Raw genomic sequence first — 18,550 nt, 5'->3', positions numbered from 1 at the left:
CAAGCTGAACAGATAAAAGAAAAAAGAACTAAAAAGAATGAGGACAGTCAAAGTGACCTCTGGGACAACATCAATCACACTAACATCCATATTATAGGTGTCCCAGAGGGAGAAGAGAGAGACAAAGGGGCAGAGAATCTATTTGAAGAAATAGTAGCTGAAGACTTTCCTAACCTAAGGAGGGAAACAGATATCCGGGTACAGGAAGCACAGAGAGCACCAAACAAGATAAACCCAAAGAGGCCCACATCAAGACACATTATAATTAAAATGTCAAGAATTAAAGATAAAGAGAGAATCCTAAAAGTCACAAGAGAAAGACAACAAGCTACATAAAAGGGAAACCACATAAGACCATCAGCTGATTTCTCAGCAGAAACTTTACAGGCTAGAAGGGAGTGGCACAATATATTTAACGTGCTGAAAGGAAAAAACTTACAGTCAAGAATACTCTACCCAGCAAGTTTATCATTCAGAATGGAAGGAAAGATAAAGAGTTTCCCAGACAAGCAAAAACTAAGGGAGTTTATCACCAAGAAACCAGCCTTACAAGAAATGCTAAAGGGACTTATTTAAGTGGGAAAGAGAAGACCACAAAGAGGAATAAGAAAATTATCCAAAAAAAAGTAATAAAACCATTGACAAAGGCAAATATATAGTAAAGGTAGCAGATCAACCACCTATGAAGCTAATATGAAGATCAAAAGACAAAAGTACTAAAATTAACTATTTCCATGATAAGAGGGTAACAGATACACACGCACAAAAAAAGAGGTTAGATATGATATCAAAAACATAAAATGCAGGAGGTGGGGAGTAAAAGAATAAAGCTTTTAGCAAGAGGTCAAACCTAAGAGACCGTCAACTTAGTATAGATTTGCTGTACATGGAGGTTATTATATATGAACCTCATGGAAATCACAAACCAGAAACCTGTAATAAATACACAAAAAATCAAGAGAAAGGAACCCAAACATAATACTAAAGAACGCCATCAAACCACAAGGGAAGAGAGCAAGTGAAGAAGAAAGGAACAGAGAAGAACTACTAAAACACCCAGAAAAAAAGCAACAAAATGGCAATAAGTATATTCTTATCAATAGGTACTGTAAACGTCAATGGGCTAAATGCTCCAGTCAGAAGGCATAAGGTGGCTGATTGGATAAAAAACAAGACCTATACATATGCTGAATACAAGAGACACACTTCAGACCTAAAGACACTCAGACTGAAAGTGAAGGGATAGAAAAAGATACTCCATGCAAATGGCAATGAAAAGTAAGCTGGGGTGTAACACTTATATCAGACAAAATATACTTTAAAACATAAACTGTAACAAGAGACAAAGAAAGGCACTACATAGTGATAAAAGGAACAACCCAACAAGAGGATATAACACTTGCAAATATCTATGTACCCAACATAGGAGCACCTAAATACATAAAGCAATTATTAATGGACATCAAAGGAGAAATAGACAGCAACACAATGATAGTAGGGAATTTAACACTCTAATTACACTTTGCATCTTTGCCCATCTCTGCATCTCTGTAACTTTCTTTTTTTGCCATTAAGATTTTTCTTTTAATAGGTCATGAGAGATCTTGATTGTATATTTTCCAAAGTACTTTTCCAGCTGCCTCTCCCAACCCTTCCAAAAGATTCTGCCAGTCTTTCAAAAGCAATAAAAGATGCTGGATTATATAGTTCTGTCCACTTCTCTTTATGAAAGCAATATAATCCTAATGACTTTGATGGTCATACACTCTTATCTAATAAGGAAAAACACTTACAAATATCAGAAACCCAGTTTTGAAACATCTGCATTAATTTTGAACTGAATCAGCATTCTGTGGGTTTAAAAAAAGGCAGCAGTTTGAACTGACGACTTGCTGATGAACACATTTCTGCTGGGGGAAGGGGAAGACGGAGAGTGAATGCTGCCTTTCTCCATTGGCCCCAAAGTGCTAATTTCACAAAGGGATACATCAAAAGCAAACATGCAATGGTGGTTTTAAAACTTTTACTGCAATATAACCACGAAGTAAACAGTAATTAGACACCTACCAATTTTTCCCCAAAACAAACCAAAAAAATGTCAACAGGAAAATAACTCTGCCTATACTCGGACAGCTTCTCAAATCATGTTAGAAGGGTCTCACCATTCGATGATCAAGACATTTTAAAATAGCAGTAATTATTTTCATTTTAAGAAAAGGTTCCCTTTCACTCCTCTCCCACCCCAGTATTTAACATGAAAGAATGGGCTTCCTTACACGTTAATTTTATACTTATTTGAAGCAGCAACAAAAACCATCAATAATTTGGCATTTCTGTTTACAGTTGCTCCAAAATTTTTTTCAATTTCACAAAGCCATTTATCCAGTGTTGCCATGAAATAGAGCCTGTAGATTCTAGGTAGCAAAGATTCTTTCTGAAACCAATGTTAAGTCAAAGAAATATAAAGCAGGGCATTACACTAAATTTCTGGATCTAGTACACTATAAAGAGTGAAACCTAGGAAAAGTTACCTATTGTTTTATAGAAGAAATAAAGACCTGCAAAAGCTGGTTTTGGTTGTATAGTATTTTACACACTGTGTGGATTTGCGGCATCTGCTAATTGAAGCAGACATGCACTGTATTTATCCCTGCCCTGTATCCTAGGTCCCTCCCTCCCTACCCCCAACAATCTACTACCTTATACCAAGTATTGTGGATATGAGTCCAAGTCATCCCAGACAATCCAGTGAACAAAGTCAGTGTAATGCACTGGTGTGAAGTGTGAGATTAAAAAAAAGCCCCTTTCAATCTTCATGAAAGTTTTGCTGTAGAAGAAACTTGGCAGCCAAGTTCTCGTTCTTCTCACAGGCAAAATATGCTTGTATCACAAGTCCTTCAGGAAATCCCAAAGCCTTTAGCCTTTCTATAGCTTCTTTTTCCTGAGGCGTTACTTGAATGTAGTTCATATGACCACTTCCAGCTTCTGCAATTCCTCAACTGCCCCCTCCACCCCCTCCTCCTTGACCACCAGCTTCTTGAACCAGTTCATTTAACATCTGTATAAAATGCTCCTGGTGTTGGCTAATTTGCTGAAGTAACTGAGGATCTTCCCGACCTATCCGTTGTAGCAATGCTGGAAGCAGGGAAGGATTCTGTTGAATAATTTTCTCATCTGTTGAAATTGAGGCTGATTCCGTAAAAATTCAAGGGGATGTCCTCCAGAACTTGTTGTTGTAGTCATCGCTGTCGTGGTTGCTGCAGCTGCAGCCACTGAAGACTGAGGAGCCCCAGTACTAGCTGCTGGAGGGGGGTCAACCACAGCCTGACTCTCTCTGTCTCCAGGGATTCCCATGAAAAGATACTCCACTGCTCTGTCAGGGTTGTTGAAACTGGCTCTCAGGGCCGCAATTACTTGCTCTCGTTCACAGCCCATTGACATGATCTCTGCTACCATATTCTCATAAGACTGACCTGTCACAAGCGCACTTGTTGCATCTTCAAAAAGGTTTGACCGAGAAGAATCTCCTGATGTACAGTCAGTTGATGTTGGGCTAGTAGCCACTGGTGTTTCTGCTGGCTTTTCTGCAGGTTTCTCTTGTTTCGTTGCACTAGCAGGTGCAGGTTCAGAAGATGCTGTTGCTGATGCTGGAGTGATGGATGCAGGGGTGGGAGTGGGAGCCAAGGCAGGGGCGGGGGTTGGAGCCTGAGCCACAGCTGGTGCTGTGGAGGAACTATGTGGTAGTGGTGGCAGAATTTGATTGCTGTGTTGTAGCTGGTGCTGGTGTTGTCACTGCTTTGGGTTTTGTCACCATAACCACCACAAAGTTTTTCTCATCAATTTTATATTCCTTTAGAGCAGTATCATCATTGAGGATTTTGCCTGCATAAATTAATTTTTGACCTGCTACAGGAAAGGCATCTTTCCCCTTTTCAGACTCGATCTTCTCCTCCAGTGCTTTCACCGTCTCCTCGGGGTCGATGTCGATCTTGAAGGTCTCCTGCTGGAGGGTCTTCAGGGTGACCCGCATGGTGCCGCCGCGCAGCTCGGCTGCCGGGCCTGCTCTGGGTGCTGGCCGCTGGGCGGGGTCTGTGGCCTGGAGGGGCCCCGGGGTCGCCCGCGCACCTCGTACACTCGGGAGGAAGGCGGTGGAGGGTGGGGGCTTGTCGCATTCTCCCTGTGGAGCGGCCTCTCCCTCAGCCCTGGCCCTCGGCCGCGCCAGTGCCTCCGCGACTGCAGCCTTCCCCGTGAGCTCGGGCCGTCGTGCTCCCTCACGTGCCCGGCGGCAGCCCCGGAGTCTGCAGGAGGCGCGAGGGGCTCTGCGGGACCAGCAGAGAATCCGCTAGCTCACCACGGGCTGGTGGCCGCTGTCATCGTGACTCGCCGAGATGCGCCCCCCTCCCCCACCCCTGCATCTCTGTAACTTTTATTGACCTGTCTAAAACCTCACTGGTTCTTTCCTCTGTTTTGTCAATCTTCCGGTGAGGCCATCCAAGGAAATTTTCATCTCCACTACAGTGTTTTTGATTTCTATCCTTTCCATTTGATTCTTTCTCATAGTTTCCACATCTTTGATGAAATTACCTATCTGATCTTGCATGTTGTCTATCTTTATCATTAGAACCTTTAAGACATTTCATAGTTATTTTAAATTTCCTGTCTGCCAACTCTAACATCTGTGTCATATCTTAATGTGGTTCTAATCATTGCTTTGTCTCTTTCCTTTTTTATCTTTTGTGGATTTCTGTGCAAGACATTCCCCTTTATTTTCTAATTATTATTATTATTATTTTTGCTGGGAAAGATTCTCCCTGAGCTAACATCTGTTGCCCATCTTCCTCTTTTTATTTTATGTGAGCCACTGCCACAGCATGACCACTGACAGACAAGTGGTATGGAATCGAACCCAGGCCACTGAAGAAGAGTGCGCCAAACTTAACCACTAGGCCATCAGGGCTGGTCTGCTTTGTTTCTTCAGACTGTGTTTTTTCTCAGCTTGATTTTTTTTATTGAAAACTGGGCCTATGGTATAGGGCAGTAGATATGAGGTAAATATTTGCTATACTGAGAGATGAGCACAGCTTCCCTTCTCCTACATCTTTATGTCAGAGTTTGTGTTAATCTAGCGATGAGTTAAGGTCTGAAGTTTGCTCCCTGCTTGGCTTTGAGTCTTCCTTTTACCTTACTTCTAAGAGAAAATCTATCTCTTGCAATTGTCCCACCTGTATTCTACAGTTTATTTTTACTCAGTGCTGGTTAGTATGGTGGTAGGGGCAGAGGAGGAAGCATTCGCTCATGTTTTGATTAAGCCTCAGTCTTAGGCACTGTGAACCTGAGTCTCTGTGGTGTGTCCTTCACAAGTGTTCCTGTCTTTTCTCTGGATGTAATGCTGAGCCTAGCACATATTCCTGCTCCTCCTCAGGGGTAGAGCTTTGTTTATTTTCCTGGTCCCCTCCCCTAGATGCTGGTATATTTCCACCACTGCCAGCAGGCTACAGTTTCATTGCTCTTTCTGCTGCAGACTAAGGCTTTTTTTCCTTAGGGGAGACAGGGGATATGGATCAGGATGCATCTGGGCAGTGACTGCTGTTCCCTCCCTCTTGCAGATTAAGACTTTGCTTCGTAGAAGAGATAGAGGAAGTGAGTCTGGACAGAGTTTGACCCCAAGGGGAGAGCTTTCTCATGATTCTTCCAGATCTCCCCTATGAGTACTTGCTAGTGTTCCTGGAGGAAAAGCTTGCAAGAGGATGTGAACTCTCATGTCTGTGCCCCCCAGGGGCATCACACTCTTACACTAGTCCACACTTGGACATTATCAATTTGTTAAAAATTTCTAGCCAAATCTTTTTACCAGCTCATATCACAGTTGACAGTATCTGCCCCAAGTAAGCAAATGCTTGGTTCCTGATTCTCCATGGAGATGCTTGTCTCTCTCCAGATTTCACATTAGTTGTTTGCTCTGTGACCTCAATCTTTGATGGGTTCAAGAAAAACTGTTAATTTGAAGTTTATCCAGCTTTTTTTGTTTGTTGCAGGTTGGGAGCAATGCTCTTTCCATTTTTCTCTCTCTACTAATCAAAAGTCTGTATGTCATTGTAACCTAACAAGTATTTTATAATTCGGAAAGATTGCTTAGGAAAATGAATACTTGCTAACTAACCATTTTCCACAATAGTGTAAGACCTGTGCCTTCCAGTAAAATGATACTTTTGATTTATGGGCAACTTGAAGGGAAGGGCTTCCCAAAGGAATTGATTCCTGACAAGTGGAGGGCTGATTAGGAGGCTGTTCAGGCAGGAGTTTGTTTCATCTGGAGAAAGGCAATGGCAGTGGGAATAGACTGTTAGGATGTATTTGAGAGACATTTTGAAGGTACAAATAAAAAGACTTGTTGAACAGATTGGATAATGGAGGGGTGATGGGTCCTAAACTCTTTCCTAGTTTAGGGTGCTTATGAAAATAGTGATGGCCATATTCATTGAGAAAGGAAATGAAAAGGAAATATGACATGCCTTAAAGGAAGATAACTCCTAGTGTTGAGAGGACACGATACTTTAAGTGATAACAGTGGTGAATCCAAGAGTATAGGCCAGGTATAAAGAGTTATGAAAATGCTCAAATGTTTCACAAGTTAATATAGAAGTTTGAGTCACACCAACTTTTGTTTTGATAATAACCTTTCAATGTGCTTTAGGCTGAAGATATAAGTTTTAGTGAAATTTAACTTGGACAGCTCAGAATGTTAGAGTGAGTCACATTCAGCTTTAATGAGAATCTCTTGATGGTCTTTGTTTGCATCACCTCTGAGTAATCATTATAAATATTTACAGTAGATCTTTACAGCCTTGGATGAGCAGTATACACATGAAACAACTAAGAAAAATTATTTTTTCTTAAAAAAATCTCTGGTTAGGCACATTAAATTCAACTGAGTGGTACTGTTAATAACATTTAAAAATTTTAACAGAATACTATAACAAACTCCGTGGACCACCCCCACCCATAGCCAAAGAAATACAATATTACAAACAGAGTTGAAGGTCCCATTCTTCTCTTTTACCCCATAGCTAGCCATTTTCTTTATTTTGTGTTTATTATTCTCAAAAATATCTTTAGATTTTAATTATCTGTGCATGTGCCCCTAAAATTATGATATAATATTTATATTTTTAAATATTTTATATAAATGGTACAGAACTGTAGGTATCCTCCCCTATTTTTTTCCGCTCATTACAACACTAGTGAGAATCATCCATGTTGGCATCTGTAGCTCTAGGTCTTTTCACTGTTACATGCTACAGTCATACGTCGCTTAATGACAGGGATATATTCTGAGAAATGTGTTGTTAGGCAATTTTATTGTGAGACCATCATAGAGTGTACTTACACAAACCTAGATGGTATAGCCTACTACACACCTAGGCTATATGATACTAACCTTATGGGACCACCATCGTATATGTGGTTCATTGTTGACCCAAAACATCATTGTGCAGCACATGACTGTATTCCATTACACAGACGTTTAAATTCTTTTTCAACTTTTTTCATCGCTACTGCAAAGCAGTGTACACGTGAGAAAGAATATTTCTATGGTATGGACCTAGGAATGGAATTGCTTTACTTATATTCAGAAAATTACTTTCCAAATGATTTCTACCAATTTAAACCCTTACCAAAGATATATAAGTATTTCTGTTACCCCACATCCTTATAGTGTTCAATAGTTGAAAGTTTGCCAATATGACAGGAATATATATGGAGTTGTAAGAATTCTTTGCATATCCTAAATATAAGTCCTTTGTCAGATACATGTTTTGTGAATATTTTCTCCTGGTCTGTAGCTTGGTTACTTGTTTTCCTAGTGGTTTGTTTTGATAAGAAAAAGTTTTAAAATTTTGATGAAGTCTAATTTATACATTGTTTCTTTCCTTGGTTTCATTGGTTACTCTCATTTGTTGTCCTGTCTAAGAAACAAATTTGCCTACCCTAAGTCATGAAGATATTCTCTTATGTTTTCTTCTAGAAGCTTTATGGTTTGGGTGTAAGACTCATATTGAAGTAATTTTGTGTGTGGTGTGAGATGAGGGTTGAGGGTGAACAGGATATACAGTTGTTTTAGCAACTTTTGTTGAAAAGAGTCTCCTTTCTTCCATTGGATTACTTTTATGGCTTTGTGGAAAAATCAAATGGCTAATCTAAAAGTCATTTCTAGACTTTCTGTTTTGTTCCATTGATCCATCGTAGGCACTACCACACTGACTTGATGATGTTTTATAGCAAAACTTGAAGTCAAGTAGTGTAAGTTTTCCAACATTGTTCTTCTTTTTCAAGATTGCTTTGTATATTATAGGTCCTTTGCACTTCCATATGAATTTAAGAGTTGTAAATTTCTACAAAATTGTCTGCTGGGGTTATTTTGGATTATGGTATGTTTATAGATCAATTTGGGGAGAATTGATATCTTAACAATACTAAGTCTTTCTGTACCTGATCATGTTGTACCTCTATTTGTTTAAATTTTCCTTAATTTCTCTGAGCACTGTCCTATAGTTTCCAGTTTTGAGGTCTTATATATCGTTCATTAAACTAGTTTTTAAGTATTTTATGTTTATTGATGTTGTCAAAAATGGAATGTATTTTTAAAGTATTTTATTTTCCAAATGTTTACTGCTAGTACATATCAATATAATTAATTTTGTATCCTAAGAACTTACTAAATTAACTTATTAGTTTTAATAGTTGTTTTGTAAGTTCCTTAAGAAAGGGAAAATAAAGAAATGAAAAACAGAGAGAATAAACATAAAAAAATAATAAAATGGTAGCCATAAATCCAAACATATCAATAGCTGCATTAAATATAAATGGCCTAAACATACCAATTAAACAAAGCTTGTCAAAATAAATTTTAAAAATAATCCAACTATCTATTATTTACAAGAAACTAATTTGACATAGGTATATTTAAAAAATATAAAGTTGGTAAAAGATATATCATGCAAACACTAATCAAAAGAAAGCTAAATAACTATATTAATGTTAGACAAAGTAGACTTCAGCACAAAGGAATATCTCAGGGATAAAAAAGGATACTGCACAATGAAAAAAGGATCAACTTACCAAGAAGGCATAACAATGTTAAATATATGTATATCTAACAACAGAGCTTCAAAATACATGATGAAAGAATGACAGAAATAGACTAATTCACAGTTACAATAGGAGATATCAACACTCTCCTCTCACTATCCCACAAAACTAGTAAACAGAGAGTTAGCAAGGATATAGAAGATCTAAATAACACTATCAGACAACTAGATGTAATTGACACTTATTGAACATACCACCCAAGTGCAGAATATACATTCTTTATAAGTGTCATGGGAACATTCACTGAGATAGATCATATTCTAGGTCAAAATGAAAACTCTAAAATATCTAAAAGAATTTTAAAAATGCAAAGTATATCCTCTTATCATAATGGAACTAGAAACCAATAGCAGTCAGATAACAGGAAAATCTTCAAACACCTGGAAATTAAGCAATACTTTTAAAAATAATTCATAGATAGAAAAGAAAGTCTCAAGGAAAAATTAGAAAATATTTTGAACTGAATGGAAATGAAAATAGAACATGTCAAGATTTGTGGGAAATTAGCTAATGCAGTGCTTAGAGGCAAATCTACAGCATTAAAATGCTTATATTAGGAAAGAAGAAAAGTCTGAAATTAACAACCTAAGATTCTGCTTTAAGGAACTAGGAAACAAAGAGCAAAACAAAATCAAAGTAAAAGGAATGAGGAAAATAATAAAGATAAAAGCCAAAAATCAATGAAATCAAAAACAGGAAAACAATAGAAAAAAATCAATGGAACTAAAAGCTGGTTCTTTGAAAAGTTCAATAAAATTGATAAACCTACAGAAGACCTGCAAGATGAAACTTTCATTAAAGATCCCACAGACATGAAAATAGTGATAAGGAGATATTATGAAAAACTTTAGGCACATAAATTTGACAACTTAAATGAAAATGAACACTTACTCAAAAGCCACAAATTGTCAAAACTCACCCAAGAGGAGGAAACAATTTCCAACTCATTCTGTGAGGCCCAGCATTACTCTGGTATCCAAAACAGAAAAAATAGTACAAGAAAAAAAATCAACAGACCAATATCTCTCATGACCATGCATACAAAAATTCTTAGCAAGCATTAACAAATCAGGCTGGGATTGCCAGCCTGGTTCAATATTTGATAAATCAATATGTTCCACCATATTAATGTTCTAAAGAAGAAAAACCACACAATCACATCAATTGGTACAGAAAAAGCATCTGACAAAACTAAATATCTATTCATTATACAAATTCTCAGGGATAGAAGGGAATTTTATTAACCCAATAAAGGGCATCTACCCAAAATCTATAGCTAACATCATATTTAATGGTGAAAGACTGGATGCTTTCCCTTTAAGATTGGGAGCAAGGCAAGCACGTCTGTTCTTACCACTCCTATTCATTGTCACAGTGGAAGTCTTAGCCAGCTCATCAAGGTAAGAAAAAGAAATAAAAAGCATGCAGATTAGAAAGGAAGAAAATCAATGCCGCTATTTGCAGATGACCTGCAAGTCCCAAGACCTGCAGAGAAAAACCTCCTAGAATATAAGTGAATTTAGCAAGTTTGCAGAATACAAAGTCAACACACAAAAATCAATCATATTTCTATGTACTAGCAATGAACAACTGAAAATTAAAATTGAAAAAACCTCTCATAATGGTTCCAAAAGAATGAAATATTTAGCTACAAATCTAACACAACTAATATAGGATCTGTATGCTGAAACCTATAACATACTGAAGGAAGAGATTAAAGACCTAAGTAAATGGAGAGAGCTACTGTAGTCATGGATTGGAAGACTCAGCACAGTGAAGATGTCAGTTCTCCCAAATGTATCTACAGATTTAATGGAATTTAAATACAAGATACCAGTAGGAGTTTTCTAGGTATAAACAAGCTGATTCTAAAGTTTGTATGGAAAGGCAAAGGAACTAGAATAGCCAAAATAACTTGAAAAGTAGACTAATGTTGGAGGAATTACACTGTTCAATTTTAAGAGTTACTATAAAGCTACTCTAATCAAAACAGTACAGTATTGGTAAAGCGATAGATGAAAAGATCAACGGGACAGAATAGAGAGTCTAGAAATATACCCATGTGGATATGGTCAATTGATTTTTGACAAAAATGCAAAGACAATTCGATGGAGTCATATTAGTGATTTTAACAAATGGCATTGGGAAAATGGGACAGATACATGCAAAATAACTACCCTTGATCTAAGCTTCACAATTATATTAAAAAATTAACTTAAAATGTATCACAGATCTAAATGTAAAATATAAAACTATTTATCTTTTCTCACAAAACATTGGAGAAAATCTTCATGACCTGGAGTTAAGCAAAGAGTTCTTAGACCAAAAACATGGTCTACTTTTTTAAATTGATAAATTTGACATCATCAAAATAAAGAGAAGTGCTCTGTGAAAGACATGTTGAAAGAATGAAAAAGATGGATAACATTCAATGCTGACAAGGGTGTAGTGCATCTGGAACTCTCACACCTTGTAGTGGGAATGAAAAATGGTATAATCACTCTGGAAAATAGTTTTAGGGTATTATAAAGTTAAATATACCTTTGCCATATGACCCAGCAATTCCACACCTAGGTATTTCCTAGGAGAAATGAAACATGTATCCCGCAAAAGACTCATACGAGAATGTTCATAGCAACTTTGCTTGTAATGGACAAAACCTTAAAACAACCCAAATGCCTATCAATAGGACAATGCATAAACATATGACTCCATTTATATCATGTTTAAGAACAGGTAAAGCTAATCGATGGGGACAGAATATTAGTTGCCTATGGTGGGTGGAGAATGACTGGAAGGAAGCCCATGGATATTTTCCAGGATGCCAGACATGTTCTGTATCTAGATCAGTGTGGTAAATGCTTCCAAAGAAGGTCCCAATAATCCCTCCTACTCTAGACACTCTTTTGTAGCATGACTTTGCCACTCTCAAACACAAGGTTTCTCCTTCCATTGAATGTGGTCTAGTCCTGTGACCTTTTTTGACTAACCAAATGAAGAAGTGATGCTGTATAACTTTCAAGGCTGAGCCTTAATGGAGCTTCAATTTCATCTTTGCCTCTTGGAACACTTCTTGAACCCAGCTGCCGAAGCAGCCACAAGGAGAGACCCAAATCAAAGATAACTGAGGCCTGGGTCTGTAGTCCCAGCTGGTAGCTCGTCCCAATTGCCAGCCTTTCTGGACCTTCCAGTCATCCTAGTCACCAGTTGATACTATTTGAAGCAGAAGAACTCCCTGGTCAACCCATTGAGTCTTGAGAAATAATAAATTGTTCTTAAGTCGCTCAGTTTTGGAGCAATTTGTTATGCAGCAGTAAATAACCAAAACTTTTGGGCTATTAGTTACGTGGGCATGTACATTTAGCAAAACTCATAGGCTTGTACACCTATATTCTGAGCATTTTACTGTGTGTTAATCTCGAAAAGAAAAAAACTTATAAGAAAAAGTAAAATATAAGAGTATTAACTAATCATGAAAAACTAGGGCCCATCATCATAATCAATAGCAAAAAATCAAAGCCGATGCTATTAAAATCAGGAACTAGAAAGGAGTGCTATATAATTCAAAATTGTTTTGAAGATTTAGCTAATTCAATGTATAAGAAATTGAAACCATTCAAGCTTTGGAAAAGAAGGGAAAAATATTTTTATTTGCTGGTGTTAAAATTGTATACCTAGAAAACTCCAGGGACTCTATGTGATGATATGAAATTTAATAAGCAAATATAGTGAGGTGACTGGATTAACTGCTAATACACAAATGGTGGTACATTATTTTCGTTACATAAATAATAATCAGTTAGAAATGGAAATTAAAAAATATCCAATTCTCAATAGCAACAAAAATATAAAATAGCTTACAAAGCTACAAAAACCAAATGGAGGAAGCCACAAACATCACTGGAAATAAGATAAAGTATGAACTGAGCTATACTATATACCTGGTTGGGAAAACATAATATCATGATAATATTAATCTTCCCAAATTATATGTGTATATACACACACATTTAATACAATTTCAATAGGAATCTTAATTTTTTTATTAACTGGTTCAAATTACTTTACAATTCATAAGGAAGACTAGCTAAGATACTTTTGAGAAGTAAAATGATGATTGCATATATGCTTTATCAGCCATTAAAATTTACCATATAAAACTTAGTGAAATTAGAAGTATGATATTGGTATAAAAGTAAACATTTGAGTCTGTGAGGCAGAGCACAGAGTCCATACACAAATCCTAGAATGTGTGAGAACTGATTTATGAGAGTTGGCACTCCAATTCAAGTGTTTATTGAATACACAACGCTGGACTAAGCTGTTCTTTATCTGAGAGAATGTAATGTTAGGACTCTCGATCTCCACATATACCAAAACATATTCTTGATAAGTAAAAATGGAGGTATTTTAGACTGGGGAGTTTTATCAAAGGAACACATATTTTTCTTGTTAGATTTTTTTTTGGGTACATTGAGAGGAACTCACGGTTTCACATTGTTACTCTGGAAGACCCTATTGGGAATGAGAAAAGAAACGTTGGCTCTGTACACAGGAATGTGTGCACCCATACGCACTTGGAAACGTACTGAACTTATCCCTGGTTATTACCTCCATTTTAGCTAAACTTTCCCCTCTCTCCAGTATTTGTAGGCTGCTGCTGTGGGGAGGTAAAGAGAAGAGAGTGATAGAGAAAGGAAGGGATCAGGAAAGGCAGGAAGGGAAAAGCAGTGCCAAGGCACGGACTCTGGAGCAGTGGGCACTGGGTCTGAAGTGAAGAGAAAAACGGGATACTTGTGGCCTCCTTTCGTCTTTCCTCCACATGCTAATTAAAACTGATAGAACCATGACGAAGTGGAAGTTTCGAAGCATCTGGTGCCTGTTCTGAGCTTGTAGTGCAGAAGGTGTGTTTCATGTATTAAACTTGAACAGTCACAAAGCCTTTGACTTAAAAGCTCTGCAGAGCTCTGTGAAGTACTTTGCTTTCCCCTGTTGGTTACCATTGTGGATAAACAGATGGCTGAAATATAAGTTGCTTATGGCTTACTTCTTGGTTGGAGGTAAGCCTGTTCAGACAGTTTGATGGTTATTATTACTGTAACTCATCTAATCTAAGATTCCATCAATTGTAAGTCATACTACTTATGTGCCGCTGAAAAAGAAAAAACTATTGCCAGTTACACTGGATGCAGCCTTAATAACATTCCTGCTCAATGCATGGATTGAGCACGCCAGCTTCTGGGCGCTTTGAAATTCCTTTCATCTGTACTGAGGGATTTGCCAATTTCTTTTGCCTTCAGCTGCATTGTGTTGGTGGGTGATAAGCCATCCCTGTGCATTTATCTCAGTAACAAAATGTACCATAATTTCTTCCTTCTATGGGTTTCTAAAGCACTTGGTTATTGCTTTGAAAGAATTATGAGATTACAGTCATTCCTTCAACAAAAATATTTGCTTCGTTAAATTAAACTACATACTCTATTGCTCTATTTCCATGACTTTCTTCAACCACAATGACTTTTCTGCTGGATTGCCGGATCATAGTGAAATCTTCCTGAAGATATTTTCAACCACAAACTCAACTCTTGTAGCTGTGACAAGGCATATGACTCAGTTGAAGTGACAACACTGTGAACAGCCATGGCCAAGTTTGTTCATGACAACTACAATGGTTCTCGATGGCAGACAGTGACTGTGAGAAACAACCTAATTTCACAAATGTTAAGCCATGAATAATAAAAAAGATATGTTTTAGAATCAACAAAATACATTAGATTGGCTTCATTTTAACAGTTTTGCTTTTCCTTCTCGGGCACTTTCTATAGCAGCTCTGCCTCCTGCAAATAGCCCTCGCACCCGGCCAGTCTGTGCCTGCACCCCTGACACACAGCACTGGTTCAGGGGACAGTGGTTGCCTGGGCATCCTCTTGTCCTCAGCAGCAGCATCACTGGCCTGACCAAGCATCCCTCCGTCCTTGACCTTCACAGTGGTGATAAGGAGCTGTCTTCTTTGGGGTAGAAAGAGCAGCAAGAAGCAAAATCTTTGTATAAGTTTAAGAAAATGGGTATTATTTGTGAGGCCCCAACAGGCAATTGCACAGGTTTCCAAGGGCTGAAAATAAAGTCAGTCAGGCTCATGGGACAGAGCCTGTTAAGTCAGAACCTGAGATTTCTGACTCTGGGGCCATACGCCTCTTCCATTTCTGCTTATTCTGATTCCTCCACATGATATAAATTCAATAACTAGATGGTTGACTGTGTCTCTGGTTCACCATGCCAGCAACATGGGCCCAAATCTCCATGACCCAGGGTCTAATCACAGGGTCTGGGTTTTGTAATTCCCATTCTTGATAGAGAAACCTGTTAGTCTCAGCCCAGCAATTGACTTTGCGCTCCACCCCATCTTTCCCTACCTCAGTGTCAGATGTCCATCTTTAGTCAACTATGGCCTCAGGCTACCCCTTCAGTAGGAACTGTGGATGTGATCACTTCCCCCTCCCCCACCAATTGATGTGGGCAGAGAAGTGACAACTGGCCTACCTGGTACAGGAGTAGTGCAGATTTTAATCCTCATTAGAACCCCTGAAAGATGCTGCCTGGGCCTGGCTCAATATTCTGTTAATTAATCTCAAGGAAAAAGTCAACTTCCACAGAAGCCTACCTGTGGTGACCAGGCCATGTCTGGATGACCAGTTATGACAAAGGAAGAGAAGAAGGGACATGGGTCTGAGTTTATTTCTAGTTTCAATGTTGTTACTTTTTGTTTGATATAGGCCTACATAAACCTATCAAGCATGGGATGCTTTTGCTATGAACCAAAAAGGTATCAAAGGTTGCAACCTAGCCCATCTGCCAGAGCCTCCATACGGAATTCGGTGATCCCAGCAGTGATAAATAGTGGCAAAGAGTGGGATGGATGTGGGGGGAGGTGCTTCCACGGGAAGTTGTGCATTGGTATGCAGGTGGGTGGGTGTATTTTACAGCAGAGTATTTTTTTAAGGATTTATCATAGGGTTCCTTCAAATGAGCACATTTGTAGGGTGGGTCCCATCACAGGGTGATTGCAGCTTCCACTCAGCACTGGTATTGCCTGAAGGCAGACGTCTTTGTAGAATAAATGGAACACCAACCTTACAGAAGGAAGTCATCTGTATCACAGACCAATGGTGTGACCTTGGTCAGTGTCCTGGACGTGTCCACACTTCTAACTCCCTCTCCACAAAATGTGAGGAGATTGTGGCTTCTGGTCCAACTGGCAGGATCCCTGCTTACAAAGAATGCTGCGCTGGGCAACAAAGGGGCTCCCACTATTATCAATGCTGTTCCAATGTGTCGTGGCTGAGGGCTCTGCTCATTATCGGATTTCTGCCTCAGGTGACCAAGGCATTCTCTGCGCAAAGACTGTTTTGTACCAACAGTACATTTTATTGCTGGCAGAGGCAGAAGAAACCAAGCAGGCTCTCTTTAGCCCAACAGACCTAACAGACAGCCAGGCATTTCCTGCAGATACTCACTCTCAGAGAAGCACCAAATTCATATTCAACTTTCAGATGTTCACTGGCTGGGACAGCTTGATTAGAAATCCAGAGACAGGCAACCACAAGTATTCCTCCAACACCCCGGCCCTGAGTTTCTAGGTCCAGAGGGATCTGGGGTCCCCTCTTGTAGGCCTATTTCTCCTAGCTGGGCCACTAGAAACAAGTTTCCTAATAACCTGTGGTTAAGTTTGTGAAAAGAAGCAAATGACTGGATTCATCACTAGCTATTTCTTCCAGCAGCAGAGAATTCTAGGGTCAGGCCCTTTCTGACCCTGCAAGACAGTTCTCTGAGGAGACGGGAGGCATGGGTGTGGAGTACGCTGCAAGGAGCGCTCAGAGGCGCCTCACTTATTCTCATTTATTTCTTTAAACCTTTTCTTGTGCACAAAGGGGATTTGAGGGCAGTTAGAGATATATGGGTAGTATAAAAGAATAAAAAGAATAAAAATAGAAGAGATTCAGAGCAAAGGAAAATGACAGGGGGAAAAATACGAAGGCTGATGGGGCGACAGCAGAGCACCGTGCATTTTCTCTGATGACTCTAGAAATTGCCCATCAAGGGCATCTAATGTCTCTCCTTTGCGAGGAGGACACTGGTACTCCCTCCTCTCAACCCCTGGGCCTGGCAGAGGTGAGTTCTGGGTTGCACTGGGGTCGGGTCTCTCCTCTCCCTCATTTCAGGCCTCCTGACCCCCCTGCTTCCCCAGGGGTAAGCGGACTGCTGCTCACCACCCTAAGGAAGCTGCCTTCAATAAGCCCCTGGAATAAAAGGGTCAGGGTCAGAGGGCTGACCCCGATTCAGAAGCCCAGAGTCCTCCTTGGAGCCCTGGTGAGGGGAGATGCCAGAGGGAGCGCTGTCCCAACCAATCTGCCCGCACCACTCTGCAGCATCCCATCGGAGTCCCTTCTCTCACACGGCTGTGGCTTCTGGTGTCGCAGGGCCAGGGAGGGCTTGGAAGTGGCCCCATGAAGGCCGAGCTTTATAAAACATTTAGTGCAATTTTCTAGCTATGTGACATGAGCGAATATGTCAATTTTCTCAAACACATTATAGATGAAGCTAATATGACCTGTTTAAGAAGCTAGATATCTTTAGAGTTAAATAAGTTAATGTGTATTAACTTGTTTACAGGGACCTAGAGAGTTCATTGAATCAGAAACTGAACACAGAAAGTGCTAGAGTCTAGGTTCTGGAAGGAGACACGGACTAGGAGATCCCCTAGAGAAGCTGAGTTGCATGATAGCTAATGGTTGGAGCGTGGGAGACAGGGTTCCTTCGCTTACTTTGGGCAGGTTTCCAAACTTCCTTTAGTCTCATTTTCCTCCTCTGAAAAATGGGAATAATCATAGTTGCATCCTTTATGATTTTTGGGGGGATTAAATGTCCTGTGTAAGAAAAGTGTTTAGAACTCCAATTGTCATGGAAAGTGCTCAACAAACAAGCTATCGCTATTGCCGCTTTAACCCACATTAATAAGAGAGTGACGTTGTCTTCCAGGAAATCACTAATTCTTCGTGGTGCAAGAGGACGTTGTATTTTGCCCTTGCATGGAGAGAATGAGCACGGTGCTCAGGAGCAGAGCGTGGGAAGACATGTTCTCAGAGACCTGGCAAGAGTTTTTGCTGGAAACGGATCTAGTAGTACTCAAATTTCACTTTCCCTCGTTGAGGAGACAATTGTGGATGAGGAAAAGAGCGATAAGGAAGAAAAAGTCTATCTGACAAGTTCTCCCTGTGTCTTGGCCATCTTGTGTCATCTCTTGTGTCGTCTGCTGTTTATGTGGAATTGCCTCATGTACTTGGTGGTGATGGGACCCTGGGAGGTTTCCACAGAGCAGGACAGCTGATGTGGAGGTAATGGA

General features: G+C 39.4%; 1 long non-coding RNA gene and 1 pseudogene across 1 annotated transcript in view; both read right to left on the bottom strand.

Moving 5' to 3' along the window:
- Positions 1-18,550, bottom strand: part of LOC111768378 (uncharacterized) — a 177,218-nt gene that overhangs the window by 29,451 nt on the left and 129,217 nt on the right. The window lies entirely within an intron of this gene.
- Positions 2,688-4,142, bottom strand: LOC100055321 (UV excision repair protein RAD23 homolog B pseudogene; annotated as a pseudogene).

The sequence above is a fragment of the Equus caballus genome, chromosome 16 (genome assembly GCF_041296265.1).
Source record: "Equus caballus isolate H_3958 breed thoroughbred chromosome 16, TB-T2T, whole genome shotgun sequence".
Lineage (NCBI taxonomy): Eukaryota > Metazoa > Chordata > Mammalia > Perissodactyla > Equidae > Equus > Equus caballus.
Note: the sequence above shows the minus strand (reverse complement) of the source record. Positions and strands in the feature narration are given on the sequence as shown.